Here is a 17,500-nt window from a genome sequence, read left to right as displayed (position 1 = left end):
AGGGGCTCTTGAATTACAATGACCCCCTTCAATGGGGCTCTGCATGTGTTTGTATGTGCGTGTGTGTGTGCGTGCGTGCATGCTTGCCAGGGTGCATGCGCGCGCGCGTGTGTGTGTGACCCCAGTATGTGTGTGAGTTTTGTGAGTGTGCCATGCCGAGACCCTGCACCATTTTGTCTCAGTGGGAGGTCACAACAGGCTTTCCGGGAAAGTCTCAGACGTCTGCATTCAGTGTTGCCAGAATTGGGCTGCTTGGGAAAGTCGTCTGCGGGTAAAACGGTCAAAGTCGGCCATTTGCAGGTTTTTGTGTAATTTTATGCCCATAGGAATCAATACAATTTGTTGAAATTGGGCGGAATTTAGCGCTTCCAGGCTTTTTTTTTTTTAGCACCGACACATCTGGCAACACCGTCCGCATTTCACAGCTCCACAACAGGCTTTACAGTCACCCTCAGTCGTCTGCTTTTCATATCTCTTAGCCTCTTTCACAGGGGCTTTTATAACCTTGGCCGTCCCAGACAGACACCTTTTAGATGTGTCAGAGAAGAGAAAAGAAAAGCCATGCAGTGCAGTGCACGCAACGCAGTGAGCTTTTGTCAGACTTTCACAGTCCAGTGCTTTATAAAAGAGCACGTATCATTCAAAAGTGGATTGCTGTCTGCTCTGCAGTCACTCCAACTCTCACTTCAAGTTCAAATGTCTGTCTGTCTGCCTCTGCAGGTTTAGATAAATAATAAAAGCTGAGTCTGACTTCTGAAGCCTTTGACAAGCTCACACAAAAGAAAATGTTTTCTGCAATAGAGACACATACGTCTTTTTAGAGTGGTTTCCCGCATCATATGAAAGAATGCTACTTACCAATCTCACTTTTAAGCGTCATCACAAACATACCATACCACATTCCTTTCTTTTTGAAAATATTTTCATGGCCTTTTTGTGCCTGTATTGATGACAGGACAGTAGAGATTTTTCTTTTGGTTTAGTAAATGCACACCGGGTGAGGTGCACATGGCGGTTAAATTAATTTACGTGTAATGGGAAAGTAATTGTCGTCGCACACTCAGAACTTCATGCAATACTTCTTTTAATTAGACCAAAGTTATCCGGCTCGAAGGACCAATTTGTTAAGAAAACGTATTAATACAACTAGAGATGACAATCAGATCAGGTATAGAATTGACTTTCGCAAAAGGAGAGAAAGTGAGAGGCCTGGACAACATTGTCCTCACTTGGCGTCTTTCGTCTCTCTGTCTCTCCTCCCACGAAGGTTGCTTTTTAATGGAAACACAGGGATGGAAAATCATAGTACAGCACATTGTTTCTCATCAGAGGCAACATTTAAATGTAGCATCCTAATCACATAGTTCCCTGGTGAAATCTTCTAGGCTAGAGTAGCAGAGTGTAATACAAAAGGAACAGACAGAATGAAACGGCAAATAAAGAACCAATTATAAAAGCTTGTAATTTTTCTACACCTTCATCAGGGTCATGTCAGGACAGCAGAGATTGACAGGAAATCAGAGGAACAGAGAGATGGGGACAGAGTTGGGACATGACCCAGGCTGGAATCGAACCTGGGTCCTCCACAGCAGTGTTTCTCAACAGGGGTGTCAGGGCACCCTGGGGTGCCGCGGGCCCCCCTCAAAACGTGGCTGATAAATAAATTATGTAATATAATACATATTTGTCTAAATTGATAAGTTAATGCTAGCCAGTGGAATCTTTAATTTGCCATTTACGCACAATAAAGTAAATACAGGTCAGCTGCAACTTCGAACGTAGGTCGTGCGACACCTCCAAATGTGTTACTTTTCTAAGCTTGTGTGGTATTGGATGCAATGCCATGTTACGGCTTGTTGGTTTGGGGTGCCTTGAAATTTTTCATGAATTGAAAGGGTGCCTCGCCTTAAAAAAAGGTTGAGAAACACTGCTCTAAAACACTGTCGGATAAGACTGTGTGCGACAAAGGCAGCATAAAGTGACTTTTTACCAGCATGATAAGCAGCAAAAGCTTTTTTTGTAGAGAGATTATTTTGTCATCAAAGGCATCCATAGGTGCTGGAAAAGGGGATGAGAAACACTGCTCCACAGCACCCTCCATGTTATCATATTCCTTATGAGTTCATTATTCCTGATACTGAGTTAAAAGTGAAACCCCAGTAAACACAGCTTAATGCTTCAGACTGATAATGATCCTGAGTCATAAAGTACTGTGATCAAATAAAGTCTAAATAATGACCATCAGAAGATAGCTGACGTACCCAATTGGGGTTTTGTTTTGTTATTGCCATTGGCACTGCTGCAGGGGCCTGATATTACGACATACTTCACAACAACAAAAAATAGTCCCTGTCCAGAGAAACACAAAGAGGTAGAGTGCACCAGTCCCCGGAAATAAAAGAGTTTCCCACAGCTTTTGTGTGACTCAGACGTAGATTATTATAATGCCTGCCCACCCACCTCTGGTTTTGTGCGTTGCCTTTCCCTTTTGCAGAGGAGCCTAATTATCCCTTACAGTGGGCTAGGGAGTCGACTTCTTGACTATTGAAAATGTCAGAACAACAACACAGTCGCCATAACCGAAGCACTTAATGATGCCGGCGCTACCAAAGTGACAACTTCACAGGAGCGGGAGACGAGGTGGGAGGGGTGGGGATGGTGTGTTGGGTTGGGTGGGGATGGGAGTCAGTTGGGCAGCGGGTGTGTTTGGGGTGCGTAATTGACTTCACAGGAGTGGGAGACGAGGGGGGAGGTGTTGGGTTGGGTGGGGATGGGAGTCAGTTGGGCAGCGGGTGAGTTTGGGGTGCGTAATTGACTTCACAGGAGCAGGTAGATGAGAGGAGGAGTGGGGTGTAGCTATGCAGCTCGCGTTGGGGTTGGGCTGGTGTAGGTGGGTCTAGGGTGCGTAATTGACTTCACAGTAACAGGGAGATATTGGGAGATGGGAGTCAGTTGGGCAGCGGGTGTGTTTGGGGTGCGTAATTGACTTCACAGGAGTGGGAGACGAGGGGGGAGAGGTTGGGTTGGGTGGGGATGGGAGCAGGTAGATGAGAGGAGGAGTGGGGTGTAGCTATGCAGCTCGCGTTGGGGTTGGGCTGGTGTAGGTGGGTCTAGGGTGCGTAATTGACTTCACAGTAACAGGGAGATATTGGTAGAAGAGTGGCTAGCTTGTACTAGCCTCGCGAGCCATCCTACGTACTTCCGCCAAAGGATTGGCTCCAGTACTGTAGTCTGGCCGTGCTTCTCTGTGGAGTGCCTGGAGCAGTAGAATTTTGATCGCAACGCCCCCCCCCAGAAAACAGCCAATAAGCGAATACGCCCCCCACGTGGGGGCGAAACAGTGAGGACGCTTGTGACAATGACGTACACATCTGCGCCAGAGCCATTGGTCTGCGCTATGTTGTTGTTGAGTAACTGCCACCGATTGGGTGAGAGTTGTCCAATAATTTCAAACCATAACTGAGTGCAAACTTCCTGCTTCCTACAATCGCTTCAGAGCAGACAAATGCCAGACCATAAATACGAAATGAAATGGCAGTATTATGGGATGGTCAGGACCAGGCTAAGCTTGTACTAGGGTTGGGTTCTGGGTTGCCAGATGTGTCTGATCTTGTCCAGCCCAAAAATGCCCCAAAACCACCTGAAGGCACTACATCCCACCCAAGTTGAACCACACTCTATTTATTTATAGCGCCATAAATCTACAGATAAACCCGCCCAATGCCCATTTTGAACTATTTTTACACACAGACGGCCAACTTGAACAGCCCAATTGGGCTGGAAACTACCAATCCGGCAACACTGGTTGGGTTGGTGCGGGTGGGTGGCTTTTGGGGGTGTGTAACTGACTTCACAGGAACAGCACACGAGGGGGGGATTGAGGTGCGATGGGGGTTGCGTTCCAATATGCAACCTTGCTTCCTCCACTTGTACTTGCGTACCGCCTCCTCGCCCCGCCTCCGTGGAGAAAGCAATAAAGTTTCCCAGCTGCCAGCCTAGCCACAACAATTTTTGGGGGACTGTTTTTCATTCACCATCCAGTTTGCAAAGAGAAAATTACTTTACTTTTTAGCGAGCATTTGAAATATAATGCTATTGTCAGTGATGTCATCATGACACATTACTTCCTGGTATGAGGCCACAAGCACAAGTGGAGGAGGCAAGGTCGCATATTGGAACGCACACGGCATGAGGAGAGGCACTGGTTGGTCGGTTGGGTTTGAAATGCATAATCGGGAGGCATTACTGTGGTGCCTGTGTGTTGTGCGTGTTAGCTCACAGCCTTTTCAAAATGTCATAGCGTGTTCTTTCACTTCATAACTAGCCAATTAGCACATCATATACTGTGTCCTACTCCTCAAATACCCATTGCAGGTTGTGGTGCTCTTTTGAAATGCTATATTGTATCCTAATGCAGGTTTGGTGTTATTTACTGTAATATACTGTAGCAGTCTATGGTAACGCTGGGTTAGTAGACAATGCTAATGTGAGGAAGTGTTGCTTAAAATGCAAGTTAGAATTTGCACTGAATTAGTCAGCACCAAGAGTACTGAAGAAAATTGTATTGTTAACTGTTGGTTTGATGAACAGTAATGTGATAAAGGTAAGTAATCAGAGCCTCATCCACAAAGAATCACCTTCTTTTACGCTACAAATTCAAGGCCTCTTTTCTCCTGCTGATGTCATCTTTGAGAGTCTACAGTCAAATTGGTCACCATGTTGTTTAGAACGCCATACCACAGACAGATCCCCATTATTGTGTACATACTGTACAATAATCAGAGTATGTTTCCTATAGGCCCATCTGTCTACCATTTTTCCATTCCATATCCCTCACAATTCTCCCTCCCTTCACCTGTCGCCATGAACCCACAAAACAATGTGAAGCCACTTCCTACTAGGCTAGTACAACTACAATGTGTACGTATACTGCCTTACAAAGGCAAAGTGCAGTAAGTACCCCAAAATTGAAATTGAGAAATAAGTCCTCAACGTTTTGGTATTAGATTGCATATTGTAGTTACTGGAAATTTGACATGGCAATGTCTCTAAAACGGGACACATTTGTACCACAGGCCTTTGTCACTAGATAAAGGAGATGTTATGAAGACCATTTTTTTCAGTATGAACACAATTTTTATAAACTCAAACTCAAGATAAACTAATATGACAAACAAAATAATATGCAGTTACTGCACCCTGACTTTGTAGGGTAGTATACACCTACGTACTGTACATGTGTAGTTGCAGTATATTCCCCCTAGAAGCAGCTCCTGGCAAACATCAATATCCTTACATTTTATAATTTCACTATACTGATGATGCTATCCTTATTTATGTGCTACTTCATTTTGTTGTTGTTTATGTTATTATGACATACTGTATTATTTGTTTTACATTTACTTACATGAAAGCTAGTCATTGTTTTTACCTTGGTTGTTTTTTTGTTGATGTTCTTTTTTATGCATAATTTCCCTTGTTTTGTGTTTTTTATGTTGTGTTATCGTCCATTTGTTTGTGTTTGTGTTTGTCGTGTCTGTGTTGTGTTTGTGTTTGTGTTTATGTTGTGTCTGGTCCCCATTTGATGTGCCAGACGCCCCCACCACCCCTCCTCCACCCACCACCACCGCTCCCCCCACCACTCCAGTCACCACCACCCCCTCCATAGACATCAAGCACGCCCTCCCTGCGGCTACTGGTAAGACCACACCCACACCTCTCTCCCATAGACATAAACCACACCCACACCCCTCCCCCATAGACATCAACCCCACCCTTCCAGTGGACATCCTGGTAAGACCACACCGCCTTCCCATATCCCACATATTCTAGTAGAGTAAGATACATCAAATCCTGCCTACCTAAAGTGTGACCAAAGATGGTAGACAGGCCAAGGTCAGAGATCTAGGAGACCCTCTGTAACCCACTGATCTAAAGATCAGTTCCCTATTTTATTTACTTTTATTTAACCAGCAAAGTCCCATTGAGTTAGAGAAACTCTCCTGCCAGGGAGTCCTGGCCAAGAAGGCGGCTTAAAAATCCACGGCTGAACCACATGATACCATGAGAGCAGAGACAATGGTCAAGGGACAATGGACAATGGTGTAATGGTTAGGGAGTTGGACTGTACATCACGGGGGTTACAAGTTTGAATCCTGCCCTTACCACTCCCTACACCTCCATCCATGGCTGAAGTGCCCTTGAACAAGGCATCTAATGTTTCATTGCTCCAGGGACTGTAACCAATACCCTGTAATATCCGTCAGTTGTTTTGAATAAAAAAGCGTCAGCTAAGTGTAGTGTAATGAATAATAATGAATGAATGAGAGGCAGTGATCTACCATCTTTGGTCCTCACACCACACCTCCCTACTGCATTAGCTCCTCTCAGCCTCCTCAGCGCTCTCCATTCTTCTCCTGTTTCCTCTCTTTTATATTTCTTTATGGCAAGCGATGTTTAACAAGTACTTGTTAAACATCGGTTGCCGTAAAGAAAAATAACATCTGAGTTACTATTGTAACACCAGTTTCCTGAGAAGAGACCAGACCTATTACTAATGTGACTTGAACGGCCTGGGTCGATGCACAAAGTGTTTTTTTTTTAAATATACAATCACGTCGAATGGCAGATAGCTGTGAATGTTTTTTTTTAATGCTTAATGGATTGGCCCAGGCTGATCGTGTCCCATTAGTAATAGGTTGCCGTTCCTGCGATAGGGAACATGTACTGTCTTGCTAGTATGTGTCAGAGAGATGTATTGTCTCGCCAACTATATCACGATATCTTTGTCAATGTAGCTCCTCCGTCATTGTTTATTTACAGATACAGGTCCAAGCATCTCTTTGTACAGATTATAGGTTCCAACTCCTCTTTGTACAGATATTGGTCCAAAGGTCTCTTTGTATTCTTCTGTCTTCTGCCCAGTTCTCTTCCTCCATTCATTTTTCATTCTGTGATCTCTACCCATAATCTCTTGCTCTATCCTAACTCTCTCTCTCTCTCTCTCTCTCTCTCTCTCTCTCTCTCTCTCTCTCTCTCTCTCTCTCTCTCTCTCTCTCTCTCTCTCTCTCTCTCTCTCTCTCTCTCTCTCTCTCTCTCTGTCTCTCTATTACGTCCTCCATTTATTTTTCATTCTCTGGTCTCTACCCATAATCTATTGGTCTACCTAAACTCTCTCTCTCTCTCTCTCTCTCTCTCTCTCTCTCTCTCTCTTTCTCTCTCTCTCTTTCTCTCTCTCTCTTTTTTTCTCTTTCTCCCTTTCTCTCTCTCTCCCTTTCTCTCTCTTTTTCTCTCTCTCTATTACGTCCTCCATTTATTTTTCATTCTCTGGTCTCTACCCATAATCTATTGGTCTTCTGCTATGCAGTTTAGTGTTCATTTTCCACTCCCTTTACTCTCCCGTTCAGTTTCTCAATCTCACTACACTACACTACACCACATCCCTCCTCCCTCTATTCCTCTCTTTATCTCACTCTCTTCTCCTGTCTCCCTCCATAGCACTCTCTTTTTCCATCTCTTGACTGTATCCTCTCTGTCTTTCTCTATCTCTCTACCTCTCTCCGCCACTCTCCATTTCTCCTTCTCAGTTTGTCTCTGTCTCATTCTCCTTCCTTTTCTGTTCATCACCCACCCCCCCCCCCCCTCTCTCTCTCCATTTCAATCTATCCTGTCTTTACGTGGACCTAATTTACCACGACCTAACTGAACCCAACAATCTCTGCTCTCTCTCTCTCTCTCTCTCTCTATTTCAATGTCCCTCTCTGTATTCAGTCCCAGCACTTCCACCTCTCCCTTTTCTTCTCTCTTCTTTCTCTCTTCCTTTCTCTGTAGCTATCTCTCTGCTCTCTCTCTCTCTCTCTCTCTCTCTCTCTCTCCCACTCGCGACCTTATTCCCTCTGTATTTTCCCCATTCTACATGGCAGACCAAACCTCATTCAACAACAGTTCTCTCTCTCTCTCTCTCTCTCTCTCTCTCTCTCTCTCTCTCCATCCTTTCTGACTCATTCAGAGTTTGCTAACAGACCTCCACTCCCTCCTTCCCTCTGCTTCTTCATCATTCTTGCTGCCTGTGCTCTGCTCTGCTCTGCTCAGGCCACAGATGCCTGTGATGGGGAAGGACGCCCTCTTCTTCTCCCATTACGATTTCTTGCTTTACAAACGCTCTCAACTTTTTATTTTTCGTTCTTTTCTTGTTTCCTCACTTCTTGACTTCTGAGTATGCTCATTATTTACAGAAACGGGTCTCTTGTCTCTTCCCTGTCGCTCAAGTAGGCTCTCGCTCGTCATTCGCTTTCACTTCTCAGTTTGTCATCATCACAAGGTACACAAAAGCGCATTGTTTTGTTTTGTTAAGATGGATAATTTGATGACCTCCATCTCTCCTGCCTCGTTTTGTCTGCCTCTGCATTGATTATAATGAAGGCCTCTGAAAAACAGGTTCTGTGCGTAGGAAGAGGAGGAGGAGGAGGAGGAGGAGGAGGAGGAGATTTCTTTTTTTAATATGCCAAGACTGTTACAGTATCATGACAGTAGGAGAGGACAGAACAAAAACATCTGATTACGAGAGCAAAACTAAATGTTCCATCTTGCAGGGTTGCTGGGTGTCAATCATAATCACAGTGGAAACAAAACAGATGAATCTCCTTACGTTGCATTACTGTACTTAACTGGCACTTTTATATCAAAAGCAACTTGCAGTTATTTCACTATAGGCCCAAGGTATTGCTTACAGTCTCAAGTCATCGATGAACGAGGTTGGGACAAACTAAAACATATTTCAAAAAATTAAAAATACTGCCACTGCCAATATGTTCTAAAATAAATTCCAGTTGCTTACAACTTGCAACTCCTTCGGCATGCATCAGTGGTTGCTACCGACCGGCTACCAGCTACTAGCGGCCGAAACATGTTGGCAGTGGCAGTATTTTTAATTATTTAAGTTCTAACATGAACTAGCCTTTATAATAAAGCGGATTTATCTAAGAAGAGTGCCTTGGCATCCACCCTTTTTTTTGATATTTTCTACGTCTTGGCCAAAGAGCACCTTCAAACCACCACCAGTTTTACCACTTGAACGCCGCAGCCCTCCAGCCCTCTACCCTTTTTAAAAAAAAAAACTAAAACATATAGGTGTGCTATCTGTGGTTTGGGCGATTTGTTTGACCCTCAGCCTCATTTGTGCTACATAATTTGACCTTTGGGGAAAAATAATAATTGGAGACCACTGATGCATGCCGAAGTTGTAAGCAACTGGAATTTATTTTAGTAGCTTTTCATCCATAATAAGGCCTCTTCTGTATATCACCATTTAATGTGGTCGGTGTCAAATATATACGTAAATATAACGACTGGTGGAGGTTACGTGAGAGTCTCAGCAGAACTGTGACAGTCAGATATTGAGTGTAGAGTCTGGAGTCTTCAGTATTCATCAATTTTATTTTATTTCACACTTAACTGAAACTTAAAAGCCATGTGAGCGCGTTTGCCCTCTGGTAGGGATGAAGCAAACAGCATCGCTCTGATTTGGTATTCGAGCGAACGTATTTGTTGTTCATCATGGCCGTGCCGGCGGTAAAATCAAAGGGAATAATTCAATCATGTAACAGGTCAAATAGCATCCCACATAAATATAAATATTGCCTTTTATGAGCTCTGAACTTCAGACACTGTACAAACATCTCAAGCTGCCTCTATTTGCTGGTTTGGTTCAAATATCCAGTATCATCACTACACGCAAAAGAGAAGAAAACATAAAAATAAGCACCAGGGCTGCCAATGTGCTTCACCAAATCACGCTGTATGAATTGGAGTAAGTTCTTGAGATTAGGGTGTAATAGTCTGTGCCTGACAGCACCTGAGTAACAGCACCTTACATCCTCTCTTGAACCAATCTCCAGTCTTTGCCTTACCACACAAATAGACCAGGCGCGATGTGATTCAAGCGACAGAGCGATACGCGTGATAGAAGCGACTACAGTATGTCTGTTACAAGCAGAAGGCAAAGCATTCAAACATTCCCATTGGCTGTGGTCACTGACCTCTATACAGTCATTGGCTGTCGCGGCTTGTCGCCGAACCGCGTCATAGAAAGTTGAAAGGATTTCAACATCAAACTGTCGCGGTCGTTGCGCAAATCGCTCTAGTCTTCAGAATCGCTTTTGTCGCATGACTCAATACAAAGTCAATTACTTCTGTGGCTCGCCTCGCTCTTGTCGCGGTAGGTGTATTTCTGCGGTTAGATTGGAGCCTACTCCCTTTGGTGGAGCTTCTTTATTCAGGGTATAATGATGTATTTATATGTGGGTCAGCTGTGGTGTTGCAGGCCTAATCGTTAAGGACATGGGCTTTAGATCCAAGGGGTAAAGGTTCGAATCCAACCCTTCCTCTCCCTACTGCACTTGAGCAAGGCACCTAACCCTATGCTGTTCCAAGGACTGTAGCCAAAAACCCGGTTAACAACTGTTGCTTTGGATAAAAGTGTCAGCTAAATATAATGCTCCATAAAGGCCATAATAGTTCCATAAAGGCTGTGGGTAGCGTGGGTTCAGTTTCAAAGTTTACGCACAAACACATGTTTCCAAAAAAGGGTTCTTATTTATTCCAACGAAAAAGTCTTCAGTTTCAACAAAGGTTCCATTTCCAATATCCAAATTCTTGCATGTGTTTAATGGTAAAGTCTTTATATCGCACCAAACTATGCCACGCTGCCCGACATTGAATCTAAGACCAAATTAGAGTGTCGGGCGTGACCTAAATACCTACACCTGCGCTTAGGTAGGCGTTTCCAAAGTCACACGTCTGAGTGCGCTTAACAGAAAAACAGAAATGGCCATGACACAAGGTGTTTCTAGATATTGCGGAGTAGAAGGATAGCTTAGGGTAGGTTGTACTTGAACATGTGTAGGCTCAGCGGTGTCATAACAGACTCTCTGGTAATGTGGCATAGTGTAAAGATCCCAGCACCAATTTGTCTCATGAATTCTGCCTCATGCCTGCTTGCAGACATGCTGTAAATGAAATCGGACAGCAGTGGAAAAAGAAGCTCCTTGTTAAACTATGTATGTGAGAGTGCACTGCACAGCCCTGCCCTCACCTCGCTGCTCTCTGCAAATGAATGTTGTCACATAGCCTCAAACCTTCTACATACATTATGCTACTCATTCTCTACCTCTCTCTCTTCAGCATCAATCTGTCTTTCGTTCTCTTTCTTTTTTTCTCTTTCTCTCGCTCTCTATCTGTCTCTCTCTCTCTCTCTCTCGTGAGAAATGCGGGCAGAATATCTCTCTCTCTCTCTCTCTCTCTCTCTCTCTCTCTCTCTCTCTCTCTCTCTCTCTCTCTCTCTCTCTCTCTCTTGCTCTCTTTCTGAGAGAAAGGCAGGCAGAAAATCATAGTGATAGTTCATCTGAATCTACGTCCATGTCCACACCATCTCATCTCCCCACCTCTCTGCCCCTCAGGTGAAGTATACAGGCTGAATATCTGATCAGAGTCTTATTCAAATGACCACTTCCTTCCTCTACATTAACATGTGCATTAGCATTCTCTCTCTCCCTCTCTCCCTCTCTCTCTCTCTCTCTCTCTCTCTCTCTCTCTCTCTCTCTCTCTCTCTTCTACCAACATTTTTGGGACGTTTTTAGCAGGGACTATTGCGAGATGCTGGAAGAGTGCTTAAGGGGGGCGAGCTGCCGGTAAGCTGCCGGCGAGCTGTGCTCTCTCTGTTGCCCAAGAAAGGCGACTTGGGCCTCTCTCTCTCTCTCTCTCCCTCTCTCCCTCTCTCTCTCTCTCTCTCTCTCTCCAAACCCACATTCTCCCTCCCCAGCCAACTGCTTTGCTCAGGAGAGCATGAACCGTAATGAAAGGAGGAGGGAAAAAACACACACATGTGTCCCAGGTGTAGTGTGAGACTGGGATGCGATCAGGAATGAGGGTGTGTTTGTGTGTGTGTGTGTATGTGTGTGTTTGTGTGCTTTTGCGTGTGCGTGTGCGTGTGCGTGTGTGTGTGCGTGTGTGTGTGTGTGTGTGTGTGTGTGTGTGTGTGTCTGTGTGTGTGTGTGTGTGAGAGAGAGAGAGAGAGAGAGAGAGAGAGAGAGAGAGAGAGAGAGAGAGAGAGAGAGAGAGGCCGAGGTGCCCCTGAGGTGAAGCTGTCAACTAGGTGTAGAGGCATCCAGTCCAGAATCCTCCTTCTCCTACCTCTGTCCTTCTCTCCCTACCTCTATCCTTCTCTCCCTACCTCTATCCTTCTCTCCCTACCTCTATCCTTCTCTCCCTACCTCTATCCTTCTTTCCCTACCTCTATTCCACCTCTCTTCATCCCCCCATCCATCCATCCATCCATCTCTCTCTCTCTCTCTCTCTCTCTCTCTCTCTCTCTCTCTCTCTCTCTCTCTCTCTCTCTCTCTCTCTCTCTCTCTCTCTTCTCTTCATCCTTCTGTTTTCTCCATTCCTCTCTCTCCCTCTTCATTACTTCTTCATCTTCCTCCTCTCTCTCTCTCCTCTTCATTACTTCTCCATTCCTCTCCTCTTCATTACTTCTCCATCCTTCTCTTTTCTCCATTCCTCTCTCCCTCTTCATTACTTCTTCATCTTCCTCTTCTCTTTATTCCTCCTATGACGGCCTCCTTACACCGCCAAGAGATTTTAAAAAAAGAAAGAAAGAAAAGAAAACGTAATTAGCACTAAACCATTTAAACAAACGCGTCTCAGACAAAAAGTCATTTTAATTTAGCCGTTTAGCAGTTAATTGTGGATAACTGTCCCTGTATTCATCAAGTGGAGAGGCCAGAGGAGGCACTTAAGGGAGAGAGGGGGATGAGAGGGGGAAGAGAGGAGGATGAGAGGAGGATGAGAGGAGGATGAGAGGGGGAAGAGAGGAGGATGAGAGGAGGACATTTAGAGCAGTGACGCTTTCCTCTGAGCTCCCTCTACGCTCCCTCTCTAGTGCTGCTTAAACGAGGATAAAGCAATTAGCAGAGAATAACACATGACACGGAGCTTGTTTACACAGAATAGCACGGCGAGGTGGTGATTGGTAGCAGCTCCTAGCTAGCCTCCGCACGCCACCCCTTACCCTCCAACTACCCTCGCGTCATCGCAACCGTCAGCCGCTAACATAAAAGCAGCACTTCCTCTCAACATGGACAATAAAGGCAGTTAATTATGTTTCATTCTATTCCATTCTTCTTTGTATATTATATTATATCATATTATATTATATTATATTATATTATATTATATTATATTATATTATGTGACCAATGTGTTGTTAATAGGATGAAGAGCTGGATGAGATTAGTGTTAGACGCCTATGAGAAAACGAATTAATATCTTCCATTCCCCATACGCAAATAAATACTTTCTTGATCTCTGCATAGGACGGTTCAGACAGAAGGCCAGGTTGTCCCCAGGTTTCGTTTTCAAATATCCAGTCGTACTGCCTTGGTCATGGCCTGATATCCAGTCGTACTGCCTTGGTCATGGCCTGACCCAGAGCCATGGGAGTAAGAGTTAAGCCAGAGATTCTTTAAGTATATAGAGATATGCCAACATAATAGGTTGCTATGGGCACCTAACATGACCAGGTTCCGGTCTGCCTAAAGGGGCGTGTCATAATACCAGAGGTTCTTTAAGTATATAGAGATATGCCAACATAATAGGTTGCTATGGGCACCTAACATGACCAGGTTCCGGTCTGCCTAAAGGGGCGTGTCATAATGCTCCTAGTATTGAATAGAACAGTCCTTAGGTCTGCCTAGGTCTGCCTAAAGGGGGATTTCCCCCCCTCCCCCTTGCAATAATAGAACCAGGAAACAATGGGCCAATGGAACCTCTCTCTCTCTACTCTCTCTGGTTAAGCCCTCCGCACATCGATTCCGACAGCACTGCCGAGCACTTTCACTTCCGACACAATTCCGACCCCCACACACAATTTCACCACAGCAGAGCATGGATAATCAATGGGTGACTCTGACAAAATAGAACTCGTCCCTAATCGCCAACCAACGTCCACGAATATCGGCTCCGGTGTGCAGGGTTTTATTAAAAACAACAGAATCGAACTTTGCCTGGGTTTTTTATATAGCACCTTTCAAACCCTCCAGGGTCGCTTAATATAATATCAGTGTGGGTATACTGTATGTAGGTGTGGGCTTGTGGACACTAGAAGCAAAAGGCCTCCAAAAAGAGATTGTTTTAATGTGTTGTTGTTTAAAGATGTGCCAGTGGAGCGGGGTTTGCTTGAGATGGCAAGACACCAATACGCATTATTCTCATGCTCAACAAACCATTATTTCACCCTCCTTTACTGTTACACTTTTCTTTTCCATTTCTTTTCTTCTCTGTTTTTTTTTCTTCTCTTCTCTGTTGAAAACTCCAATTAAGCCTGAGCATATCGTGTATCTCGCTAGGCAGTGACCCAGAAAGTTGGGGTCCCTGACGAACCGATCTGTTTTAAATAAAACTCCCACCATCCTACGGTCGATCCGTCATTTTTTTTTAACACACGTTTGACCAAAGAGTCTCGTTGAGGAGTGGGCGAGTGAGCTGATGTTTATTTTTCTTCTCGCAAGCTACTGTACCCTGACAGCTCACTGTTGGTTTTTTTTTACCATTTGTGTTTTTTTTTAACTGATATGAGCATAAACAGGAACAGAATAAACTGAACAGAAAATCTGTTTTGGATATGACTAACAGCAGCCTGTTTAGTTGTTTTGACAATACTGGATGGTGTTTGTTCATCAGTGTGGGTGGTGAGTTGCAGTGTTTGAGTTTGTGGCGCCACACAATTTAGCTCGTTAAGTAACATTTAGCTCAAACAAAATGACATTACATCTCTAAACCTACAAAGCCCTCACACACCTCTCAGCATCACAGCTCAACTCCTTACAGAATAGTTTCATTAAGTTTGTGTGTGCACATGTGGGTGTGCGTGCGTGTGTTTGTGTGTGCATGCGTGTGCGTGCGTGCGTTAATGCATTGCATTCGTCTGTTTGTGCACTACTTTGTTTGCACTACATTATAGCATTTCATGTTAGTGGTAAGGGATTAAAAAGAAAAAAAATAAGAGTAGAACCAAATGTTTCCCAACATTTCCCAAAATTGACCGTAATAGTGAGGCTATCACGTGTTATTTCCCGACGGCTTACTTTCAAAGTAAGCCTTTTTGCACACCGCACGCTGTGCTGCACATTTGGGTTGCGGGCGGCATGGCAATGAGAGCAGCAGAGAGCTGTTATGTGGCCACCGAGGCAGGGGCGTCAGCAGACCCAACACTATACAGGGGCACTAAAGGGCACCAAAAAGGAATGCATGCGAGCGCGCGAAGCGCGCGAGCTTAAAAAAATTTGGCCAATTATTTTTTTAAAAGAAAAATTAATCAAATCTATATGTAGGGCAATACAACTCACAGTAGCTAACTACATTGTCAGCTGAGTCTCACCTGTCAGTGTCATCTCTCAATGTCAACTCATCCTGCATCCCTTCTATCTGCTCCTCTCCTCCTCTGCACTCTGTTGCACTGAGTCTTGAAGTAACAAGAACATATTACAGTCTCCTGTCTGCATTTTCATGATCTATAACCTGTTAGCAGTTATTCCTAATTAATATGAATTGAATAGTCACATCACCTCTGCTCGTGCTCATCAATATCCATCTCTCCTTCACCTTCTCTTGCAAGCTATGATCAATTGGTGTGTGTGTGTGTGTGTGTGTGTGTGTGTGTGTGTGTGTGTGTGTGTGTGTGTGTGTGTGTCGGTGTGTGTGTGTGTGTGTGTGTGTGTGTGTGTGTGTGTGTGTGTAGGCCTATGTCGTGTGCGCGTGTCTGTGTGTGCCGATGCATGTTCACGTCAAGAGGGGGAGCCAGTATCAATATCACACACGGGCATTGCGTAGGCTATGTGTAATAGATGCATTCAATCGAATAGTTGGCTAGTTCACGGCATTATGTTTTGGTCTTAAAAGTAACCACCTGTAGGATGTTATCATGCCACCTTAATGTAGAATTATGTGCTTTTGTCTGTAAGACCACTCGAGCAGCAAACACCAGAATGAGAATCATTTCAGAATCGTTCACTTTCAACTCTGAGACCAACGTGTGCTTGGGCTGCATTAAGCCAGTCAGCCTCCAACTTGCCTGGACGACGGCTCATTCAAGCATGCGCTGGGCTATTTTTAAAAGCAACAGCATAGCCTACAAAACTGCTTTCTACGAGTGTTGTATTCCGTTATAGTGCGCTAGTAGCCTAGGCTATAACAGCGGGGTCATTGGTTGCAGGCAACTTTGTCAAGATGTCAAAAAATATGCCGATAGCTAGCAAAGCTGACAAGACAAGTTGGGGTAGTCCATCACGGCATCATAACCCCCTGAAAACACGAACGTAACGAATTGAGAAACAGCACAACATGGCAAATAGTTGGTGAAGCCGACATTTGTGATCTTTCTCCGATCAACAGGTCCTATATATGAGCGAACTGCCTGGCTACTGTAGCATAACAGACGTGACCACATAACACCACTCCAGAGACGCCCCTTCGCGTTATTAGATGAAACATGTTCTACACACATTTGATTGACATGCTACGCTTAGTTTACAGATGATAACAAAAATGACGCTTACTGTTGACTTCACTTCACACCGGCCGGAGTGAATGGTTGCTGTGTTGGTCAGGTTCGGTTCAAAAAGCCAACATTTTCATGTGCTGCCCAAATCTCTTGTTATCATGAAGAAAGACTCTTCCTAGGCTATGTCTATTCGTCACATTTCATTGCAGCGGTCATCCAATGAGGGGGGGCACCATGTAATTCACCACGTAATTCATTATTCAAATAGTCAATTTCTTCAGGGTGCCAAATAACTAGGTTATATTATAATCAATGTTTTAGTGTGTCTTCACTAGGATAACTAGTATGCCTGTCGTGTTTCTTAAAGATAGTGAAAACTCCTGCATGGTATTAGCCAACAGGCAACTCTCCGGCTATGCTCCGAGTACGAAAGGCCGTGGTGGCAAGTGCATTCTGATCAGGCTGCTGCATCCGTGGCAGACTTAAATTCTAACTTAAGTGTAGTATGCTATAGGCCTATTTTAAAAGAGAAAAAATAATGCAAGCATGTATTCTGTATATTAACAGATGATCCAGATTTAAATAATAAAAAATAAATATCTAAATAAATAAATTAATTTAAAAAACAGTGCCCATTATAGGCTGGCACCGCAGGTCCACACCAGGGCACGTGCCCGGGTAAAAATGCTCTAACGACGCCGATGCACCGAGGCCGCTGACAGGGCAAAGTCATCTGAAAGGGGCCCCCAGACTAATACATACAATGTCATGAGGACCCATTTCTGGGCCCCCTCTCTCTCCCTGGGCCCGGGACAGCTGTCCCCTTTGTCCACCCCTCCTGTCAGCACCCCCGGTGGCCACTGCCTTCTAATTCTTTGTCCCTCTCTCGTCGCAGGGCTGGGGACGGGGAGGAGAAGTAGGGCCCGGGAACTTTTTGACTTAAAG

At 44.5% G+C, this 17,500-nt stretch overlaps 1 protein-coding gene across 1 annotated transcript in view; it reads left to right on the top strand.

Moving 5' to 3' along the window:
- The window catches only part of LOC134452382 (cell adhesion molecule 2-like), a 666,831-nt gene that overhangs the window by 633,783 nt on the left and 15,548 nt on the right, over positions 1-17,500 (top strand). The window lies entirely within an intron of this gene.

Source organism: Engraulis encrasicolus, chromosome 7 (genome assembly GCF_034702125.1).
Source record: "Engraulis encrasicolus isolate BLACKSEA-1 chromosome 7, IST_EnEncr_1.0, whole genome shotgun sequence".
NCBI classification, from domain to species: domain Eukaryota; kingdom Metazoa; phylum Chordata; class Actinopteri; order Clupeiformes; family Engraulidae; genus Engraulis; species Engraulis encrasicolus.
This window is presented reverse-complemented; position numbering and strand designations above follow the sequence as displayed.